Source organism: Pan paniscus, chromosome 1 (genome assembly GCF_029289425.2).
Source record: "Pan paniscus chromosome 1, NHGRI_mPanPan1-v2.0_pri, whole genome shotgun sequence".
Taxonomy (NCBI): Eukaryota; Metazoa; Chordata; class Mammalia; order Primates; family Hominidae; genus Pan; species Pan paniscus.
In genome coordinates, this window is record NC_073249.2 from 212920239 (window position 1) to 212935128 (window position 14890).

The 14890-nt window shown below is 40.5% G+C and overlaps 1 protein-coding gene across 2 annotated transcripts in view; it reads right to left on the minus strand.

Moving 5' to 3' along the window:
* KAZN (kazrin, periplakin interacting protein) overlaps window positions 1-14890 on the minus strand; it is a 1229740-nt gene that overhangs the window by 1123711 nt on the left and 91139 nt on the right. The gene's annotated exons all lie outside the window — the stretch shown is intronic.

Below are 14890 nucleotides of genomic sequence, written 5' to 3' on the forward strand. Positions count from 1 at the left end.
TCTATTTTGTTAATTTTTTCAAAAAACCAGCTCCTGGATTCATTGATACTTTGGAGGGTTCTTCATGTCTCTATCTCCTTCAATTCTGCTCTGATTTTAGTTATTTCTTGTCTTCTGCTAGCTTTTGGATTAGTTTTCCTTTCACTCTAGCTCTTTAAATTGTGATGTTAGGGTTGATTTGAGATCTTTCTAGCTTTCTGATGTGGGCATATAGTGCTATAAATTTCCCTCTTAACACTGCTTTAGCTGTGTCCCAGAGATTCTGGTAGGTTGTCTCTTTGTTCTCACTGATTTCAAATAACTTCTTGATTTCTGCCTTAATTTCATTATTTACCCAGGAGTCATTCAGGAGCAAGTTGTTCAATTTCCATGAAATTTTGTGGTTTTGAGTGAGTTGTGGTTTTTTTTGTTTGTTTTTTTGTTTTTTGTTTTTTGTTTTTCAGATGGAGTCAAGACTGTCGCCCAGGCTGGAGTGCAATGGCATGATCTTGGCTCACTGCAACCTCCACCTCCTGGATTCATGTGATTCTACTGCCTCAGCCTCCTGAGTGCTGAGATTACAGGTGCACACCACCACACCCAGCTAATTTTTTGTATTTTTAGCAGAGATGGAGTTTCACTATGTTGACCAGGCTGGTCTCAAACTCCTGACCTGAAGATCCACCTGCCTCAGCCTCCCAAAGTTCTGGTATTACAGGCATGAGCCACTGTGCCTGGCCAAGTGAGTTTCTTAGTCCTAAATTCTAATTTGATTGCACTGTGGTCTAAGACACTATTTGTTATGATTTCAGTTCTTTTGCATTTGCTGAGGAGTGTTTTACTTTCAATTATGTGGTCAATTTTAGAATAAGTGCCATGTGGCACTGAGAAGAATGTATATTCGGTTGATTTGTGGTGGAGAGTTCTGCAGACATCTACAAGGTCTGCTTGATCCAGAGCAGAATTCAAGTCCCGAATATCCTTGTTAATTTTCTGTCTCATTATTCTGTCTAATATTGACAGTGGGGTGTTAAAGTTTCCCAGTATTATTGTGTGGGAGCCTAAGTCTTTTTTGGGTTCCTAAGAACTTGTTTCATGAATCTGGGTGCTTCTGTATTGGGTGCATATATATTTAGAATAGTTAGCTCTTCTTGTTGCATTGTTCCCTTTACCATTACCCTTCTTTTTTTTTTTTAATCTTTGTTGGTTTAAAGTCTGTTTTGTCAGAGACTAGGATTGCAACCCCTGCTGTTTTTTGCTTTCCATTTGCTTGGTAAATATTCCTCCATCCCTTTATTCTGAGCCTATGTGTGTCTTTGCACATGAGTTGAGTCTCCTGAATACAGCACACCAATGGATCTTGACTCTTTATTCAATTTGCCAGTCTGTGTCTTTCAACTGGGGCATTTAGCCCATTTACATTAAAGGTTAGTATTGTTATGTGTGAATTTGATCCTGTCATCATGATGCTAGCTGGTTATTTTGCACATTAGTTGATGCAGTTTTTTCATAGTGTCATTGGTCTTTATATTTTGGTGTGTTTTTGCAGTGGTTGGTACCAGTTTTTCCTTTCCATGTTTAGAGCTTCTTTCAGGAGCTCTTGCAATGGCAGGCCTGGTGGTAACAAAATCCCTCAGCATCTTTTTCTCTGGAAAGGATTTTATTTCTCCTTTGCTTATGAAGCTTAGTTTGACTGGATATGAAATTCTGGGTTGAAAATTATTTTAAGAATGTTGAATATTGGCCCCCAATCTCTTCTGACTTGCAGAGTTTCTCCTGAAAGGTCCGCTGTTAGTCTAATGAGCTTCCCTTTGTCGGTGACCTGGCCTTTCTCTCTGGCTGCCCTTAACATTTTTCATTTTTTCCTTCATTTCGACCTTGGAGAATCTGATGATTATGTGTCTTGGGGCTGATCTTCTTGTGGTGTATCTTAGTGGTGTTCTCTGTATTTTCTGAATTTGCATGTTGGCCTGTCTTGCTAGGTTGGGGAAGTGCTCCTGGATAATATCCTGAAATATGTTTTCTAGCTTGTTTCTATTCTCTCTGTCTCCTTCAAGTACTCCAATCAATCATAGGTTTGGTCTTTTTATGAAGTCCCATATTTCTTGGAGGCTTTGTTAATTCCTTTTCATTCTTTTTTCTCTAGTCTTGTCTGCATGCCTTATTTCAATAAGGTGGTCATCAAACTCTGATATCCTTTCTTCTGCTTGGTCAATTCAGCTGTTGATACTTGTGTATCCTTCACAAAGTTCTTATGCTGTGTTTTTCAGCTCCATTAGGTCATTTATGCTCCTTTCAAAACTGGTTATTCTAGTTAGCAGCTCCTCTAACCTTTTATCAGGTTCTTGGCTTCTTTGCATCAGGTTAGAATATGCCCCTTTAGCTCAGCATAGTTTTTTATTACCCATCTTCTGAAGTCCGTTTCTGTCATCCATCTCATGCTCCATCCCATTCTGCACCCTTGCTGGAGAGATGTTGCAATCATTTGGAGGAAAGGAGGCACTCTGGCCTTTTGGGTTTTCAGCATTTTTTCATTGATTCTTTCTCATCTTCGTGAGTTTGTCTAGTTTCGATCTTTGAGGCTGCTGACACTTGGATGGGGTTTTTGTGGGGGCTGTTGTTGTTGTTGTTGTTGTTGATGGTGTTGTTTTTGCTGTTTGTTTGTTTTTCTTTCAATGGTCAAGTCCCTCTTCTGTAGGGCTGCTGCATTTTGCTAGGGGTTCACTTCAGGCCCTATTCATCTGGTTTGCTCCCAAGCCCAGAGATGTTACTCGAGGAGGCTGGAGAACAGCAAAGACAGGTGCCTGCTCCTTTTTCTGGGATCTCTGACCTCAAGGGGCACCAACCTGATGCCAGCAGGATTGTTCCTGTACAGGGTATCTTACAACCCCTGTTGGAGGGTCTTGCCCAGTTGGGTGGCAGAGGGAACAGGACCTGTTTAACAAAGTACTTTGACTGTCCCTTTGCGGAGGGGGGTGTGCTTCACTTGGGGGGAAACCCACTCATCTGGGCTGCCCAGTTTCCTCAGAACTATCAGGAGGAAAGGCTAAGTCTGCTGGTCTGCAGAGACTGTGGCCACCCCTCCCTCTAGGGGCTTAGGCCCAGGGAGACCTGAGTTCTATCCCTGAGCCTTTGGCTGGAGTTATTGGAGTTCCTACAAGGAAGCCCCACCCAGTAAGGAAAGATGAGTCAGGGTCAGGCCTGAAGAGGCACTCTGGCTGCAGTCTGCCACAGCCAGTGTGTTGGGCGGTGGGAGACACATCTTGGGACCAAGACATCCAGCCTCCCTCCCTCCGCTGACTTCAGCAGGGAAAAAGCACAGCCTGGAGCTATAGAGATGAATGCTGCCCTTCCCCCACCCAGGGAGCTTAGTGTGTTAGGCTGTTGTGGGTCCTAGCGCTGGCTGCTGCTCCTCCCTCGAGGAGCTCAAATGGCTTAGACAGCAGGCAGCCTCAGTTATGGTGCTGGTTGCCCCTCCCTCCCCGGGAGCTCCATAGGCTTAAGGGGATTCCAGCTGAGAGGCTGTTGAGAATCTGCATGGCTCGGGGGTTGGGACTCTAGGCCCCAGTGGCACACGTTTATGAGTGGGATCTTCCAATCTGTGAGTTGTACAGTTCTGTGGAAAAAGCACAGTTTCCCAGCTGGGTAGCATGCTCACTCACTGCCTCCCTTGGCTGGGGGTTGAGGGCTCCCCTGCCCCGTGTGGCTCTCAGGTGGGCTGCCGCACCACACTGCTCTTCCTTCCTCTCTGTGGATCAGGCCAGCCTCCTAGTCAGTTGTGATGACAGAACCTGGATACCTTGGTTAGTGGTAAAGGATTCACACGCTTATTATGGTTCTTTTCACTTATTATGGTTCTTTTCCATGGGAGCCTCTGATCGCTGCTGTTTCTGGTCTGCCATCTTGGCACCGCCTCTATCACGTTGAGCTTCAAAGCCAAAACAATGGTGAGCTTAGCAGAAAAAAAATCTGGAAAAATGCTTGAGGCATGATCACAAGGTCCCACAATTGGCTGTCTGCAGGCTGAGGAGCAAGGAGTGTCAGTCTGAGTTCCAAAACTGAAGAACCTGAAGTCTGATGTTCAAGAGCAAGAAGCATCCAACATGGGAGAAAGATGTAGGCTGAGAGGCTAGGCCAGTCTCCCAACTGTGAAATTTCTACACCTAAAAAGGTATGAGGTTTGATTGGGATTGTGTCAAATCTGTAAATCAATTTAGGAAAAAATGAAATTTTTCACAATATTAGGTTTTCTGATCTACAAACAAGATGGTTCTGTTTATTTTCTTCTTCAATTTCTTCCAATATTGTTTCAGTTTTCAGAAAAAAACTCTTGTTAGATCTATTCCCAAGTAGTCAGGTTTTTATGCTATTGTAAACATATCTTTATTAAAATTTCACTTTCTGTTTATTGCTGCTAGCATATAAAAGTTTATTTTTGCATCTTGTTCTGTATCCATTAACCTTGCCAAGTTTATGCATGAGAGATAATAATTTGTGTATAGATTATTTTAGATTTTCTCCATACACAATCATGGTCATCTGCAAATAGTAACCCATCTTTTTTCCCAATTATTAGGATTTTTTTTTTTTTTTTGCCTTATTGCACTGTCTAAGACTTCCAAGAAGTAATGATAAGAGAAATCCTTGTTTTATTCCAGGTCCCAAAGGCAAAGTCTTTTAATATTTCACCATTAAGTATGACATTTGCTGTAAGCTTTTTGTAGATCTTTGTTGGATTAACGGAATATTCTACTCTGAGTCAGCATGTTCTTTTCAAAGAGGAAATTTAATCATGTCACTTCCTCCTTAGAAGTTTTCATTATGCCCATGAGTCTCTCTAGAGCCCCAATCCCCCCACCCAGAAACTTGGTGCTCCTTGCTTTCTACTCTCCAACCTCAATTACTTTCAAGGTTTGTTTGTTTGTTTGTTTGTTTGTTTAGCATGCTGCATTCCCATCCACCAGAATTCCTTTGTGCATGCTTTCCATCTCCAGCCTTGGAAGGATCTTACAGCATCCTCTTCACGGGCCCTTTTCCTTGTTAAACCTTATTTATCCTTCAGACACCTGCTTGAGGGTAACTTCCTCAAGGAAACCTTCCCTGGACACTGCCCCACCAAATAGGTCAGGCTGTTTAGGGATAAATTCTCATAGAACCGTCTGGTTACATTTATACTCCAATTTCCACTCAACTCACCAGACTATAAACTTCCTAGGAACAAAGACTGTTTTGTTCCCCATTGAAATTCCAGGCTCCAGCACAGTGCCCAGCTCCAAGCATGTTGGGGCTCAATAAATATTTGTTGAACACACAAACTTCAGCAACTCATTTTAATCTAACTTGGTCTCAGTTCCCACAACTGTAAAATGATGAGCTTCATTTCTTTTGCCTTTGACTCTTTATGATTTTAACTGGAGAACAGAATTGGTGCAAAAGACATGAGTCAACTTTTGATGAATGTGAACAATTCTCTACTTTTCTGGTCCCATTGGCTCTGCTGAGTTTGAAAACATAAAAGCCAGTTGGTATGCTTTTGTGCCTACAATCCTTGGCTCTCGGAGCTCATCGTAAGCTCTTTGGAAGCAGATGGTGGGCTTTGTCCAGAAGGGACAAAAAATGCCATGCCCTGGGTCAGAGCTTCACAGCACACATGGGTTTATAATATTCTGGAACCAAATTAAAGTTAACTGCCCTGTCATGGAGTTCCCTGGCTACTTTAGAAACCAAATTCCTTAAGATGTTCTCCAAGAAGAGTTCTCTTCAACAGTGGAACGAGGTCTTCTTTGGATAAAAATTCAGACTTAATTCCAGATGGATTTGAAGTTAAATGTTTGCACCACAAAAAGACTCATTTGTAAAACAAAATGGCTCCCAATTTTAAATTCACCCAATGTGCTTATTAAAGGGATTGATATAAAACTATGACTCCATTTTTAAAAAGTCATTTGTACATATCAGTTCAATTTCTCAGTATTGTAAAGCTTGAGAAGTCAAACTACTCTGAGGTGGCCCCATGCCCACCCCTGACCCTCACAGTCACTCCCCATCACTTTACCCCATCTAATTGTTCCTGTAACCTAGTAACTTCCTGAAATTATCATGTTTACTATTTGATATTTCATTTTGTTTTGAATTCACCTAGCCCAACAAGAGGGAAAGTTCCACGAAGGCTAGGATCTTCTCTGTTTTGACTGCCACTATATCTCAAGACCTAATGTAGTTTTTAGATGCTAATCAGTACTTGATACATATCAATTCAACAAATGACTAAACCAACTACCATTCAATCTACCTGTTGAAATAGGGACGACAATGCCAGATAAAATTCTATACAGTTGAAATTGTTTATTTATTATAGAACATTTCACTTCTTTTAAAAATAAATATCAAATAATTTAATGTCAACTAAAGCCTTTTTTTTAAGTTATGCTCTTTCCCTTCCATTCTTACTAAAACCTGGTAAACTCCTTTAACTGACTGTATATGTATCAATCAGCCTAGGACTTACAGTCATTAATATTTTTCTTTCTCATTTATGCCACATGTGTAACCCAGGTCATTTGCAACTCCCTCCAACCCCCAGCAATGCTACCTTCACTGTGAGACCCAGGCTGATGAAGCAACCTCTTTCTGGGATTATTTCCTGCCCATGGGAGAGGGAAAAGAGGAGATGACAAACTGTGCATTGACTTTGATACGACACACACTACTTCTATTCACATGGCCTTAGCTAAAGGAAATCACATGGTCAAGTCTGACATCACTGGAGCAAAGGGGCACAGCAAGAAGGGAAATGAAATATTTGGTCCACCAGTCATAGACTCTATCATGCTGTGGTTTCAGTCTTGGGAGATGATGAGAGAGAAAACAGTGGAATTTCCAGATCCAAACTTAAAAAGAAAAATAAATAAAAATTGTTCTTGTTTTACCTTTGAAAGCCAGCTGGGGAACCACATTTGGCCAATTCTGAACTTATAAAAAAGCACAGGGGAGATGAGCTGGTTTTTCTCCTCTAACATGTTCAGAAGCAGCCCTCGGATGACCACATTGTCCACCCCCAATGAGAAGGCAGCATCAGTAAAGAAGATGCTCGTTAATCCCCCGTTCCCCTGCTCTTTACCTTCCCAGAGAGCTAAGAGTGCCTCCTGGAGGCTTTCCTTTTACTTTCATGTACAATTTGCCTCTAATAAAGAGGCAGAATTCTGGAACCTGCAAGCCTTTAATCTCAGGGCCATTATCTTAAGTCAAGCTGGTTTGGCTAACGGTAGTCAGCTTTAACCTTCCAGTAGAAGGTACTCCTTCGAGCCACCATTTGCAGGAAATTCTCTCTCCCCTCCTGCATGACTCACTACTTAAGGGGAGAGAATTTCTTTTCAGAGACTAAGAAGTGACAGCAAAAGAGGAGAGTAAAGAGAGAAGAATCTGGAGATTCCCAACTTCAGTCTGTGTAAATAGGAATGGAAGAGATGACTTGGGAAGCCATTCACACAATAATTTTGGTGAGCAAAAAAAAAATAAATAAAGATTCACAAATTCAGCAACATTTATGGATCTTCTACTACATAAAGTGACGTGCTGTCCTGGAAGCAGCTCTAACAGACACAGCCCATGTATTTGGGGTGCCTACAGTCTAGCAGTGAGACAAAAATATTTTTCATGAAGTGTAGAAAGTGGGATTTTTCTTAAAACAAATAAGATGAACACTTATCCAGTCTGGGACCATTTGGGAGTTGTTGCAAGTGCTAAATTCAGAGGTAAGGATGAATAGAAGTTAGCTGGGGGAACTGCAAGTTATCTGGTTGGTAGTGGTAGGTAGTGGTGGTGGGGTAGTAGAGAGTGAGGACTATGATGGAGAAAAAGGCATCCAGGTTTGGGAGGCCGAGGCGGGTGGATCACGAGGTCAGGAGATCGAGACCACGGTGAAACCCCGTCTCTACTAAAAATACAAAAAAAATAGCCGGGCGTGGTGGCGGGCGCCTGTAGTCCCAGCTACTCGGAGAGGCTGAGGCAGGAGAATGGCGTGAACCCGGGAGGCGGAGCTTGCAGTGAGCCAAGACTGTGCCACTGCACTCCAGCCTGGGTGACAGAGCGAGACTCCGTCTCAAAAAAAAAAAAACAAAAAAAGGCATCCAGGAAGAGGATAAAGACGGAGACAGACTGTGTAAGGCACGGAGGGTTGGGAATGAGGCACACTGCGTCTGTATCTATAGTTCAAGGTGGCTGGGGCTTAGAGTGCACTCGGAAAATGAGCCTGGAGAGAGAAGCAAGTTGGGAAGCATCATGTCAACCACGATATTTGTTGAAGGAAAGGAAGGCAGGGGTGCAGAAGAGTGAAAATGCTCTACCTAATGGTCATTGAAATTATCCCACCAGACCAGTGTAAGCCAGCTTACAATTATTACTTGTTCCAGAATTTTGTGAGCCAGTAGTTAAACATAATGGTTTTTATAAATTAAATTACATAAACTTCCAATGAAATGAATTAGGATATTAAAAACAGAGGCAATAAATACTCAAAATGCATCACTCCCTAATTATTTTACTGAATTTTACTATTATCTTTGTCCTTGAGGTATTTACATTTATTTTATCTGTATGGTAGAAACACTACATTTTCTTTTTTTCCCCTTTTTTTATTATCATACTTTAAGTTCCGGGATACATGTGCAGAACGTGCAGTTTTGTTACATAGGTATATACATGCCATGGTGGTTTGCTGCATCCATCAACCACATTAGGTATTTCTCCTAATGCTATCCCTCCCCTAGCCCTCCACACCCCAACAGGCCCTGGTATGTGATATTTGAAACACTACATTTTCCAACTCGCTGTTCAGTAAGGGCATATTGGTAGCTTGAAATCAGTCACAGTGCAGTTATTGACACCATGGAAGCCAGCAAATGCTACACAGCAGAAGCCTCGCTGCCCTTCACTCCTCCCACCAAGAGCTGGCTGTTAAACATTTACCAGCACACCACTGATTTCACAGGATGCGTTAAATATACCTGCTAGCTATTCTTTCCTGTCTTTGCTTCTTTATTGCTATCAAAACCCATATCTACATGTGCCAAACCACAGAGCTAGGAAAAATAATAGTTGTTATAAGTCACCAAACTTTTGGATAGTTTATTAGGCAGCAATGCTTATTTTCTTAATATCTTATTATGAAAATACTTGAACAAAAAGTTGAAAGGATTTACAGTAATCACTTATTCATAGACCCACCTCCTTCATTCTACAATTAACATTTATTGCACTTGCTTTATCACAGGTATGTTCGTTTGTCCATTCATTTCATTTAGTCATGCATTTCAAAGCCACAAACATCAGTACATTTCACTCTGAACGCCACAGTGTACTTATGATTAAGTTCAGATTTTTTTCTTTTGAGGTAAAATGTGCATAAAATGAAATACAAAAACTCTTAAGCGTATCATCCTATGAGTTTTAACAAATGTGTGCACCTATGTAACCCAAACCTCTATCAAAATATAGAGACTACTGTCAATGAGAAAGCTCCCTCGTGTCCCTTCTCAGCCAATCTTTTCCCCTACCCACCATGGTCAGCTAGTGTGTTGATTTTTTTTCTACCTACAGATTAGCTTTACTAGTCCAGAATTTCATAAATGGAAAGTTATACGTATATTCTCCTTTACATCTGGCTTTTTTCACTCATCATAATGCTTATGATATTCATCCATATTGGTGCCTGCATCAGGAATACACTTCTTTTATTACTGAATGGTCTTCTTTCGTATAAATATATCACAACTTGTTTATTCATTCTTTTCTTGATGGACTCCTGGGCTCTTTCTAGTTTGTGGCTATTGTGAATAAGGCTGCTATGAACATTCTTGTACAAGTCTGTTTATAGATGTATGTTTTCATTTCTCTTGGGTAGATACCTAGGAAGTGAATTTCTGGTTCAAAAACTAGATGTATGCTTGGTTTTATACCAAACTTCCAGGGATCTTTCTAAAGTAAAGTTTGTTTTTGATTGTCAAGAGTTCAGAAAAGTTCTTTTCTGTTTCAGTCTCCCTATTGGCAATGCCATATCTGTAACACATTCTCTGTACTTTCTCACTTGGGTAGTTTTTCCTGCAAGGGAAAAGTCTCAGACGATGCCAGCTCTTTGATCTGGCTTGATATGCCCTACCTAGGGCCATGGCATCTAGCTCAGTGTTGCCAGGTCTTCTTCAAGGATGGAGGACAAGATGACCACAAAGTCTGAGTCAACTGTACTGGCCTCTGAGCAGGCAGCAATTCTTTTCAATCCTTCTCCATGGGATCAAAGATGAGCTTGATGAGGTGTACCAAGGGCCTGTGGTCACTGGATGGCCATTTTATTTCTTTACTAGTATCTCCCTCTCTGCCTTCCCAAATAGAATGTAAGCTCCCCCTAGTATAGAATCTTGTCTTTCCCATTCACTGATTTATCCCCACCACCTAGAATACTACGTAGAGTAAAAACTGAACAAATGCATATATAAATGAATGAATGAATGCTTTGCTCCATTTTGACTTTATAACCCAACCCTGAAAAATTAACTTCTGCATTGGCCTGTGTCTATGTAGGCAGATGCCTGAGGTCTCTACTTGGTCACCACTTTGTATCTGTAGCACAGCATTTATTATACTTTGGTCTCATGTGATGCTTGTTTCTCTGATTCCCGCCTGAAGGTTGTAAAGCCCTCCAGGTTTAGGGCTTTGTCTAGTTCATCCGTGTAACCCCACAGCACCCAGAAATGTGCTTTTTATATAGTAGGTGCCAACTTGATCTCTGCTTGCCATATACCCAAAGTTTTATGATTTAAATGTGTCCCCCCAAAAGCCTACATTGGAAACATAATATCCCCATGCAATAGTATTGGGAGGTGAGGCCTAATGAGAGCTGAAGACCATGAGGGCTCCAACCTTCATGAATGGATTAATGCTGTTATCACAGAAGCGAGTTTGTTACAAAAGGGTGAGTTCAGTCCCCTTTTCTCTCTCTTGCCCTCTTACCTTTCACTATGTGATAATACAACAAGAAGGCCCTCATCAAATCCCAGACCCTTGATCTTGGACTTCTTAGCCTCTGTGACTGTAAGCCAATAGATTTCTGTTTTTTGTAAATTACCCAGGCCCAGGTTTTCTGTTTAGCAGCACAAAATGAAGTAAGATGCCAAGGGATCCTCAGATCAGGAGTAGCCTGAATTCCTGAGATTGTCTGCAAAATGTTTTCACAAGTGTATTTTTTAGGGTAAAGAGTTTAACACATTCTCAAAGGGATCGGTGACCCCAAAACATATTAAGAATTGCTGTAATGAATTTTGACAATAGCTACTTTTGTTTTTCTTTATTAACAAAGGATTTTGTTAGAGACTTGTTACATGCTCACCAAGCCCATTCCCATGTCTTCCTACTCACATAGCTGGACTGTATTTCCCAGTCTCTCTTGTGATTAAATGAGACCCTATGGTTGAGTTCTAGCTGGTAGAATGTAGGGAGAAATAATGTTCACCACTTTTGGACTTGAGCCCTGAAATCTCCTAGATGACACCCCATGCGCTGTCTTTTCTTGTTAACTGCCAGACAAGGGAGGTCCTAGAAAAATTGCCTTGAGTTGGATGAAATCATAAGTAAAAGAATCCTACTAGGTCTCTTGGAAAATTGCCTGTTGAATACCTATTTGGACAATAACTTGGACAAGATATAAAATTTTACAGTGTTAAACCACCAAGACTTTCCAGTTGTGTGTTATAACAGCTAACATTATTTACCCCGACTATATAGCAGAAATAGGCATTTTTTTTCCTACTATTTACTGCTTAAATATGAATGATTTGGTAGTCTGGTCTTTCTCACGTATTCAAGAAATAATAATTTATTTTATTCTCCAAATGCTTGTGCTATGACTTGAATATTTGTCTCCTTCTGTTATGGTTTGCCTGTGTCCCCGCAAAAGCATGTTTTGGACACCTAATCCCCAGTGCAACAGTGTTTGAAGGTGGAGTACAATAGAAGGTGTTTAGATCAGGAGGTTTCCACCTTCCTGTATGGATCAATGTCAATTATAAAAGTGCTTGAAGTTGTGAGTTTTCTGTTTTTCCTTCTCATCCTTTCTTGCCCTTCTGCCTTCTACCATGGGATGACACAGCACAAAGGTTTTCAACAGGTGCCAACCCCTCAATTTTGAACTGACTGGCCTCCAGTACTGTAAAAAAATAAATCTCTGTTCTTTGTAAATTACCCAGGCTCAGGTATTGTTATAGCAACACAAAATAGACTAAGATGCTTCCAAAATTCATGTTGAAATTTAATTGACATTGTAACACTATTAAGAAATGGGATTTTTAAGAGCTGTTATCACAGTAGTGGGTTCATTATTAAAGGATGAGTTCCTCTCTCTCTCTCTCTCTCTCTCTCTCTCTCTCTCCCTCTCTTTGCCCTTCCACAATGTGATGTCTTGTGCCATCTGATGACACAATAAGCAGGCCCTCCCCAGATGCCAACACCTTGATCTTGGACTTCCCAGCCCCCAGAACTGTAGAAAAAAAATTGTTCACTATAAATTACCCAGTCTGTGGTATTATGTTATAGCAGCATGAAATTGACTAAGCTTATGACTATGACATTGCAATCTAGATTACAAGATACAAAAGTCCCTCCTGCAGAACAGAAAACCAAACACCACATGTTGTCACTCATAAGTAGGAGTTGAACAATAAGAATACATGGACACAGGGAGGGGAACATCACACACTGGGTTCTGTTGAGGGGTAGGGGGGCAAGAGGAGGGAGAGCATTAGGACAAATACCTGATGCATGCGGGGCTTAAAACCTAGATGACAGGTTGATAGGTGCAGCAAACCACCATGGCACATGTATACCTATGTAACAAACCTGCACGTTCTGTGCGTGTATCCCAGAACTTAAAGTTAAAAAAAAAATTAACCAAAAAACAACAACAAAAAAGTCTCTCCTGTCATAAAATTCTGCCTGCTGTGCACCCAGGAACCCTTCTGTCAGATAAATCCCACAACAGGTAAAAGGCAGGGGCATACCTTACAATGGAAGGCACTTTCTTCCTTCCACAGCATTAGGGGGAAGAATTTATCTCCTGGCTTCTAGCAGTTGTGGATAGGTATGTAATCTACATGCAGGCAACTGAATGCTCTCAAGGTTGAGGAAGGAACCAAAAGGACATGAACTCACAAGCCTGTAGCAGATTTTCAGGTCCAGGACAGAGCAGCATGAGTCTAAATGAGGACAACCCCAATGTCCTGGCACTGCTGTCTAGACACGAGGGCCCCGGTGGCTGGTTTCTCCTTCCTCTATAGAGATACCGGCTCTACCCATCCTTCCTTGGCTTCTGCTCATTTTTGAAAGCCTGGATCTCTAGCCTTCTGCAAACCAATCAATATCCTTCCAATACATTCCTTTTCCTTTTAAGTTAACTGGAGTTGGTTTCTATTGTTTGCAACCAAGAACGCTTACTGATGTATACCCCCAACCAAGTCATTTAATCTTTACATTTAGCCAAAAATAGGCAAAGTCAAATTAATGTATTTTATCCATTTCCAAGTCTCAATGCAAGAAAGGTCTCTAACTCTAACTAGGACCTATAAAAATTAATTTGGAGATAATTTTTCCTTCTCTCTGATGTAAACTTTTACAGAACAACATTTTGTAAATATTTTTTCTTATTATATAAGCAACATTTGTTCACTGCAGCAAGTTAAGGAATGTGAAAATTATAACAAACATTTTAATTACCCCAATCTCATCAAACCAAAAATAAACAACATATTAAATTTCCTACAAGATTTGTTCCTAATGCAAATTTGTAAAAGAAAAAATACAATCATATTTACAGTTTTATCATCTTATGTCATGATCAAATTTTGACATCCTTTCATTTATTCAGCAAATATTTATGTTTTGGCAAGGATATGGAAAAATTGGAACTCTCATACACTGCTGTTGGAAATGTAAAATGGTAAAGTCACTTTGGAAAACAGTTTGATAGTTTCTGAAAGTTTTAAACAGAGTTACCATATGACCCAGGAACTTCACTGCTAAATATGTATTTCAAGAGAAATGAAAACTTATGCCCACACAAAAACTTGTTATAGCACTATTCGTAATAGCCAAAAGTAGAAACAACTCAAATATGTATCAACTGATGGATGGATAAACAACATATGGTATACTGTATAATGGAATATTATCTGGAAATTAAAAGGAATAAAGTACTTATTCATGCTACAATACAGGTAAACCTTGAAAGCATTATGCTAAGTGAAAGATGCTAGTCACAAAGGACCACACACTGTATAATTCCATTTATAGAAAATGTACAGAATACACAAATCAATAGAAATGAAAGGTAGATTTGTGGCTGCCTAGGGTTTGACAGTTGAAGGAAAATGGGCAGTGACTGTTAACAGGTACAGGGTTTTTTTTTTGGAGGGATGATAAAAATATCCCAAAATTCGTCATCTAGCATTAGGTATATCTCCCAATGCTATCCCTCCCTCCTCCCCCCACCCCACAACAGTCCCCAGAGTGTGATGTTCCCCTTCCTGTGTCCATGTGTTCTCATTGTTCAATTCCCACCTATGAGTGAGAATATGCGGTGTTTGGTTTTTTGTTCTTGCGATAGTTTACTGAGAATGATGATTTCCAATTTCATCCATGTCCCTACGAAGGACATGAACTCATCATTTTTTATGGCTGCATAGTATTCCATGGTGTATATGTGCCACATTTTCTTAATCCAGTCTATCATTGTTGGACATTTGGGTTGGCAGCGCACCAGCATGGCACATGTATACATATGTAACTAACCTGCACATTGTGCACATGTACCCTAAAACTTAAAGTATAATAATAATTAAAAAAAAATTCAGCTTTATAAAAAGGAATA